The sequence below is a fragment of the Quercus robur genome, chromosome 4 (assembly GCF_932294415.1).
Source record: "Quercus robur chromosome 4, dhQueRobu3.1, whole genome shotgun sequence".
Classification (NCBI taxonomy): Eukaryota; Viridiplantae; Streptophyta; class Magnoliopsida; order Fagales; family Fagaceae; genus Quercus; species Quercus robur.
In genome coordinates this window covers 3,455,852-3,465,009 of record NC_065537.1, presented here as the reverse complement: position 1 = coordinate 3,465,009, position 9,158 = coordinate 3,455,852, and the positions used below count along the sequence as shown (strand labels likewise).

Here is a 9,158-nt window from a genome sequence, read left to right as displayed (position 1 = left end):
ATCACTACCCTTTATTATATCTTAATCCCTAACGTAAGCTGATTAAAAATAATCCTTATCATTGACTTAAGCTTACAAAAATAAAAACACACACATATATATGGATAAAATTTAGTTACAAAATTGGTTATAACCTAACACTACAACCTTACTCAATAAAATAAATATTACTACATATTTTGAAAATCTAATTGTTGAATTGCATGTTTGTTTACGCTCTTAATATACATGTCAAATTTTGTGTCAATTGGATGTTATTTACTATATGATCTATAAGCTTATATTTTATACATAATTTTAAAATACAAAAACTTGAAATTTAATCAATTTATTGATGACATAGTTGTTGATATTTAATTTTCTATAAATTTTGCAAATATAAAAAATATAAGAAGAAGATTTTATCTAATGGTGAATTCGTTAAAATTCACTTCTAATAAAAAGATATTGCGTAAGATTATAATATAAGACTACCAACCAATTTTGTAGCTAAATTTTGTCATATATATATATATATATATATATTAAAACTTTAGCCATAGAGTTCGTAACTTCTTCTATGAAGGAAAATAGCCACTTTTTTTCCACTTACGAAAATAAAAAATATCCATCATGGCATTTTAAACAAAAATGTTTACTGAAAAATGTAATGCAAAAGCACTAGTCTCTATATCTAAGACCAAAATAGACAATATATCTTAGATTTTTTTTTTTTTAGATCCATAACTTACTTTTTTCTTTTCTTTCTGTTATGTGATGGGCATAACTTACTTTTTCGTTATTGGAGTTTCACTTAACGTCATATTAAGTTCAAGCCTTCAAGGCTGTCCAACATATTCTTCGTGCTTACAAGCCACATGCATAAATGAAACCTACATTGAGGGGGCTTTAAGCAAGTAGGGGCGTAATCAGAATTTCATTCTAGAGGCTGATTTCATAGATGAAAAGTACATTGAGGAGTTTTAAACAAGTAGTTGCGTAATCATAATTATAAAAAATAAAAAAAACCATACATGTGCATGCTGAGCAATATATTAATATATATAAGAAAACTCACAAAATGATATAATATTGGTTATATTTTGTTTAAGCTTTTTTTTTTTTAAATGGTAATAAAATACTATTTTGACCCATAGATTTTATCAAAAATTAAAATTTTTAAGTATTAATTTTTTAGTTTTGGTGGCTTGGGGTCAATTGTTAGCCCCACTCGACCCCACGGCTCCATCTATGTAAGCAAGACCAGTGTTTTCATATTGAGAATAACGAAAATTCTATGATTATATTTAATTTAATGACAGTAGCTAGTGAGATTACTCATTTAATATTTATCGTTTGAAAGTTAAATTGTCTTTTATATATACATCTGTGATGCATAGTGTAATATATATAGATGTATCATATATTGTCATCATGATAAGCATATATGTATTGGCAAATTGCAAGTAAAATATCAATATTTTGAACTTGACATCATTAGGCCCTAAAATGGTGTAATCCTAAGATAAACTATCTTGATTAGAGGGTTTGCATGACAACATAATCTGCACATCTTAAGCTTAATGAATCCTCCTAGGATCAGCTGTACTGAAAAGACCTAGGTCTCAGAATTGTCATCTCCATGTTAGCAGTTAGCAGTAAGCAGTTAGCAATTCATCAATTTCTAGATTTCCATGTATCCCAAGTCCCCAACAACTCTTAAAAGATAATTTTGATCATTCCATCTTTACATTTCGCAAAAAAATGGATTAATCAATTTGAAATCGTCACCCATTAATTCAGCTTATGTCTTCATTCCTCATCTGGGACAAGTATATGTGCAAAACCTGAAACTCTCATATAGTCCTATTTTCCTATCTACATTTCTATCTGTGTTATAGACTTATAGTTGACCATACAAGATTTCCTCATGATCTCAGACAGTCACCAAGTGTTTTAATTTTTTCTATAAACAACAATAGAGAACCAGTGATTACAACAACCAGAACATCCTTTTTCCTTTCTAATAAGAAGTAAACTCATGCCTTTCTCAAAGAACCATAATCCCAAAAGCTTTCCAATCAGATTTTCTTCTTTCCTTCTCTCTTGAGTCTCACCATGATTAATCTTCAAGTTTGTTCTTTGAATTACATCTTTAATATACTATTTCTTCTCGTTCTTTTCCTCCCTACTATCTATGGAGATGTGATGATTCTGGGAACACAGGGAATAACAAAAGCGCAGCACTTAAATATAAATTGGGTTCAATTGCTTCCATTCTTGTTGCTAGTGCTGTAGGGGCAAGTATCCCATTGCTAGGCAGGAGGTTTAAGGCTCTTAAGGCCAGAAAATGATTTCTTTTTCATCATCAAGGCCTTTGCGGCCGGTGTGATTCTAGCAACCGGGTTCATTCATGTACTACCGGATGCATTTGCAGACTTGACTTCACCATGCCTTAATCAAAATCCATGGGGCATTTTTCCCTTCACAGGTTTCTTTGCAATGTTGTCATTTATTGGAACATTAATGGTGGATGCTTATGCCAATAGCTATTTTAATAAGATGCACTTTAATAGTCAGGTGAAGAGCTTGTTTAAACTACTATATACAATATCACTATTATGCCTATATAAGTGACTTTTTTTCATTAATTACTTTTTTAATCTCTCTGTTTAATTTTTTAATGATGTCTTTTAAGTTGTTATTAAAATACATGCATGCAGGCTGTTACAGATGAGGAAAAAGACAATGAGCACGAGGGTCACATACATGTTCATACACATGCGACACATGGTCATGCTCATGGCTCAACCATCCCTTCTGAAGGAATCAATTCAAAAGAATTAACTCGTCATCGTGTTATAGCACAACTAATTGGCTACTTTCTGAGTTCATTTTTTGCTCTAATCTTTCCCATTAATGGTTCATTTGGAAAGAGGAATTCAAAGAAAAAAAAATTGGAATTTAATCTTAGCATTAAAAAAAGTATGAATTTATAGAATTTTTTCTATTGACGAAATTTATGAATAGATTTCATCTTTATTAATATGTCAATTTAAATTAACTAATTATAAAATGGATTTCAAACTCATAATATCATAAGTGATTTTCTTTTAACAAAATGTCTAAAACTCATATCATAATGTGTTGTTAAATTTATATCAAACAATTTATGTTAATAATTGTTCTTCATATCCTTTACTTTAAATCCTCAAATCCAAACACAATCCAAAGTATTTCATATGATAATTCTTACTTTGATCGTTTTTTTTTTTTTTTTTTTGTTTTGTTTTGTTTTTGTTTTAAGGTACTGGAATTAGGAATTGTTTTTCATTCAGTAATTATTGGAGTGGATATGGGTGCTTCTCAAAGCGTTGCTACAATTAGGCCTCTCCTAGTAGCCTTGTCTTTCCATAAATTTTTTGAGGGTGTAGGGCTTGGTGGCTGCATCGCTCTGGTATGACACAAAATGGTTCAGCCATATATAGCCTCTTATAGAGCCCGTTTGGATAGACTGTTTTAAAATCCTTAACGCGTGTTTTTATTAAAAACGCCAATACTTGTGCGTTTGGCACTGTAATTTTACTAGAAATTGCATTCTTTCAAATGCAAAATATCACATTTTGAAACTGGAGTTTCAGACAACTTTTTGAAAACAGCACTTAAAACGCAGATCTCGTAATACTTTTTAAGGCTTGAATACCTGATATACCCTCACGCATTTGCTAAATGACAAAATCACCGGCCAGCAAATAACCTCAACTCCCTGACTTTCTAGTGCCTACAGTGTGCTCAAGGTCTCAGGCGGATGTTGGAACGGCAGTGGAGAATGTTGATACAACAAAAAAGAGCTCAATCTTTGCAGTATTGAAAATGGAAATAAGAGAGCACCACTCGCAGGGACAACATGTCCACTTGCTCTTTTTTCCATGTTTGCAATAACAAGTTGTCCGTGTGAAGGAAATCTCTGGTTAATCTCTCTGCTATCTCTTTTTCACTTTCATTACTTGTGGTTGATATTAGCTTTGGGGAAAGAGAAAGTAACTGGGGTTATTTTAATTTAGTTGTTGCTTTTGATGATAATACTTTTTTTATTTAAAGAAAAGGCTAGAGCTAAGGTGTTGAGGTTGAAGTATTGCAATCCCCAGAGACTAAATTCAAGAAATGCAAACAAGTTGCCTAGCTCTAGAATTTGGAAGGGAATGGGGCGAGGAGAAGAAATTTTTAAAAAAGGAACCAAGTGGCTTCCGGGTTTTGAAAGTAAGCTGGACTTTTGGAATGACAATTGGACTAATCACGGTCCCCTTAGAAAGATCATTCAGGGGCCTTTGTCTAGAGAGGCCGCCAATCTAAAGTTAAAGGAGGTGGTGGATCTTACTGGTAGTTGGGATTGGTCTTTAATCCAAATGGTTTTGCCGGAGGATGTTTGCAATGATATAAAGGCCATCCCAATTCCCTTTTCTGCCAGACTAGAGGATAGATTGGCCTGGAAGTATTCGGCCAAGGGTGATTTTGAGCTTAAGAGTGCTTATGGGTTGGCCACGGACTCCTTGAGGGATCCCCCTTTCAATGGGAAGTGGATATGGAAGCTGAAAATTCTGCCTACAATTCAAAATTTTGTCTGGAGGTGTATGCACCATAGCATTGGAGTTAATCAGTGTTTAGCGGGCAGAGGTCTTCAAGTTGATGTCTGCTGCCCCCAGTGTCAGGTTGAGGCAGAAACTATTTTGCACAGACTGCGTGACTGCCCCGTTAGTAAGAATTTGTGGTTGCTCTTGGGTAGGCGGGTAATCAAGCATAATTTCTTCTCCTTGAACTTACAGGATTGGCTGTACTATAATGCCACATCTAGCTCTCTTCACCAAGCTGATTCCCTGCCGTGGAACCTTATTTTCTTATTTGGTATTTGGCTGCTTTGGAAGGACAGGAATCTTTGCATCTTCAACCATAAAAATCCTAATCCCAGACTAAGCAAAGAAGTGATGGATCGTGCTTCGGAGTTCTATTTCTGTGCGAACAATGGATTGACCACCAGAAGGACAGTCTTAAGGAGTGTTAGATGGGAGAAACCAATGGTTGGTTGGCTTACCTTGAACACGGATGGCTCGGCAAGCAGCAGTTCTGGTCTAGCAGGTGGAGGTGGGCTTATTAGAGATGAAAATGGGAGTTGGGTGACAGGTTTTGCTAGAAGGATCGGGATTACAAATAGCTTTATGGCGGAATTATGGGCGCTGCGTGATGGTCTGCATCTGTGTCTGCAAGCTAATGTGCATTCTGTTGTTATTGAGGTAGATGCTAAAGCCATTGTGGATGCTTTTAACTCTCCCACCTCTTGTAATGCTTTTGTCTCTCCTATCATGGAAGATTGCAGAATTATGGCTAACCAAATTCCTCAGAAAAGAGTCAGGCATATCTACAGGGAGGCTAACAAGTGCGCTGATTTTTTGGCTAGACTAGGACTTCTGCTAGACAATGAGTTTGTTGTTTTTTCAAATCCTCCGGTGGAGATGTCTACCTTGTTGGAGGATGATGCTGTTGGGCTGGGTGTTAGTAGGCTCTGTGCTGCCACTGGTTTTGTGGCTTAGTGTTGTTTTTGTTTTCCTTTTAACCAAAAAAAAAAAAAAGAATATTATTATTATTATTATTATTTTCATGAGCTATTTCAGATATGATAGAATAATATCATCAGAATTAAGTCTTTTCCAGTCCTTTTTGGTAATTTGGACCAAAACAAAAATTTTAAACTAATACTATACACGAATTTTACCAAACGTTTTAATATAATTTTTAAAATTGTGTTTTCCAAACACACATTTTAAAAACGATATTTTTAAAAATGCTCATTTTCAAACACCTTAATAAAATAGACCCTATGGGTTTTGAAAATGATATCTAGTGTACAGTTCTGATTTTTTATTATATTTTATTTTAAATTAGGTATAGACTGTATGGTTAACATGTCTTCATAATGATCACATCCTCATTTCTATAATAGTTGTTATTAATAGATAAAATAATATAACTTTTAAACTAAACAAGATGTTGATTAACACTATAATATTCGGCAAAAAAAAGAAAAGAAAAAAGATTAACACTACAATAATTCTAAATTTCAAGTTGATTGGCTAAGCACAAATCAATTAAATTATTGATAAATTACCCAAACACTTTCTTCCATATGTTAATTTGTCATTTATAGTAGATTATCTCAAAGTTAACTTCTTCTTTTTTGGCTACGTAGGCTCAATTTAAATCTAAGTCCGCGGCAATAATGTCATTTTTTTTCTCACTCACAACCCCGCTAGGTATTGTAGTCGGTATTGGAATATCAAGCACTTACAACGATAATAGCCCAACTGCTCTAATTGTTGAAGGCACTTTCAAAGCTCTTGCTGCTGGGATTCTCATATATATGGCACTTGTTGATCTATTAGCAGCAGATTTCATGAACCCAAGACTTCAAAGTAATTTGAGGATCCAATTTGGGTCAAATGTCTCACTTTTTCTAGGGCTGGATGTATGGCACTCATAGCAAAATGGGCATGAATCTTAAGAACTATACATTATTAAGTTGTGCCCGTCATGAATCATGATGTGTGTGTATATATATATACACATTTTGGGTGCAAATTCGGGATTTTTATACACAATGTCAAGCCACCATAAATAAATAGAAGGTACATATATATATATATATATATATATATATATATATATCACATAAAATTTCATTATATTACATTTTAACTTAAATCAAAAGAAAAAAAAATTCCATTAAAATAAGGAAAAAGTTTAGCTACAAAATTGGTTGTAGCCTAAGGTTACAACCTTACTCAATAAAATAAATATTACTAGATATTTTGAAAATCTAACTATTAAATTGCATGTTCTTAATGCTTTTAATACATATTTCAAATTTTATGTTAATTAGATATTATTTACTATATGATCTATAAGATTATATTTTATGCATAATTTTAAATTACAAAAATTTGCGATTTAAATAATTTATTGATGACATAGCTATTATTTTTTAATTTTCTAGAAATTTTGTAAGTATGGAGGATATAAAAAGAAAATGTAATCTAATAGTGGATTTATCAAAATTCACTACCAATAAAAAGATATTGAGTAAGGTTATAACCTAAAGTTACAATGAATTTCGTAACTAAACTTTGTTCTTAAAATAATATAAACATTGGTTTTATTTGATTAGTTACTTGACAACCTCATCCTACACTCTTTGTCCTTACTTTGCACTTTTTTTAAAAGAAAAACTTTATTTTTTTATGTATCTAATTTTGTTTTAACAGTTTCTCAACCAAAAAATAAAAAACAGTTTTAGCCCAGTCCTCCATTCATGGTAACAATATTTTACATTTATAGTCTCATAGGATAAGAAGCCATATAGGGAAATGTTGTCGTTAGACAAAGTTTTTGTTATTTCATTTTAATTTGTTAGTTTTAGTTTATTCCTTAATCTTTTTTTTTTTTTTCATTTTACATTAGGTATTCTTTAAATTATTTCATTAAAATTTAGTGTTGTTTATTTATTAATTTTGTTTTATATGATTTATAATCTAATTGGATCTAGATTTTTTGGTTTTTGCATCCAATAATTCATTTGTCACAAAAATTTAAAAATTAGATAGGACACATAGCGCAAAATTGAACTTCAATTAAAATTTAATTTAGAATCTAATTGAATTTATATTTTTTTATTTTTGCACCTAATAATTCACTTAACATACAAATTTAAAGATTGGATGAGACACGTAGCACAAAATTAAATTCTAATTTGAGAGATGCTACGTCTACAACATTTTTACAACATTTTTACAACAAATCATGGGTGGTTAGTTGTTATTGGTTCAAATTTAAAACTAACACTAAGATTACTTTTTTGCCCCAACAAAAACAACCAGTAACAATTTGCCACTTAGGATTTGTTGTAAAAATGTTGTAGAAATGTTGTAGACATAGCATTTCTCTTCTAATTTAGAATTTAATTAGATTTTCTCTTAGTTCATATTTAGTGAGTATTGAATGCAATATTTATTGGTTTACCAAAACAATTATGAATTATTATCTATAAAAATAACAATTTAAACATTCAAGCTAATAAAGTTTTGTCAATGGCTCATGGCTCCATTAAGGTCGGCTTGCTTTTAAAACTTTTTATTCTTGAAAATTCAATATTCCACTAAGTTGAAACTCATGAGTCAAACTAGCCGTTATGTGTGGGCTTTACAACATTATTACTCATGAGTTTAAACTCAGTGGAATATTGAATACCTCTTTTTATTTATTTGTTAATTCGACCTAACTCTCCTTCAAAATATTCCAAAATCTCTAAAAATTCCCAAAAAAAAAAAAAAAAAAAAAAAATTCAATGAACTGCAAAACAGCAAAAGAGACCCATTGTTGTGCTCATTGCCCAACCTAACAATTATAGAAGAAAAAAGGGAGAAAAAAAAAAGTGAGACAACAAGAGGAGATGAGACATGAGAGAGAATCAGTGTAAAGAAAAACAAAATAGAGAAAAATAAAGGGAAAATTGCACTTGCCTCTCTTGAGGTTTACTCAAATAATGCTAACCTTCTTATTAATTTTGGACTGTACATTGATCTTCTTTACTTTCAAAATAAATTATACTCACCTCCCTAACATCTTAACACCGTTAAATTCACTCACGGAAATTTATACATTTTTAAATTTACCCTCACTTAGAAAATAACACTTACGAAAATAACAATACCTATCGTGGAATTTTAGACAAAAATGTTTAATGAGAATGAACATGTCATTATAGTATTCATCCCTACAAAATTTGGGTCACTCAAAAATGTAAAGCAAAAGCAGTACTATTCTCTGTATCTGAGGCCAACATAGACAATTTTCAGATTTTTTTTTCCAGACTCATAACTTACTTTTTCGTTATTGGCGTTTCACATAAGTTTATATATGATTCATGATTAGTGCCGGCTCTATATATAAAGCAACTAATGCGGTCGCTTCAGGCCCCAAGTAGAAAAAAGGCCCCCAAATTTTAATCATTAGGGTTTAAAAAAAAATATTATAATAGTATTAATTAAGTCCAAGTATTAGCCAATGAATAAAATAATATATTTTTATCAAATGAAAAAAAAAGAAAAAAAAAATGTTACGTCCACGTCATT

At 31.5% G+C, this 9,158-nt stretch overlaps 1 pseudogene; it reads left to right on the top strand.

The window, feature by feature from the left end:
• Nucleotides 1-1,957: 1,957 nt before the first annotated feature.
• Nucleotides 1,958-6,525, top strand: LOC126720358 (zinc transporter 1-like; annotated as a pseudogene).
• The last annotated feature ends 2,633 nt before the right edge of the window (nucleotides 6,526-9,158 follow it).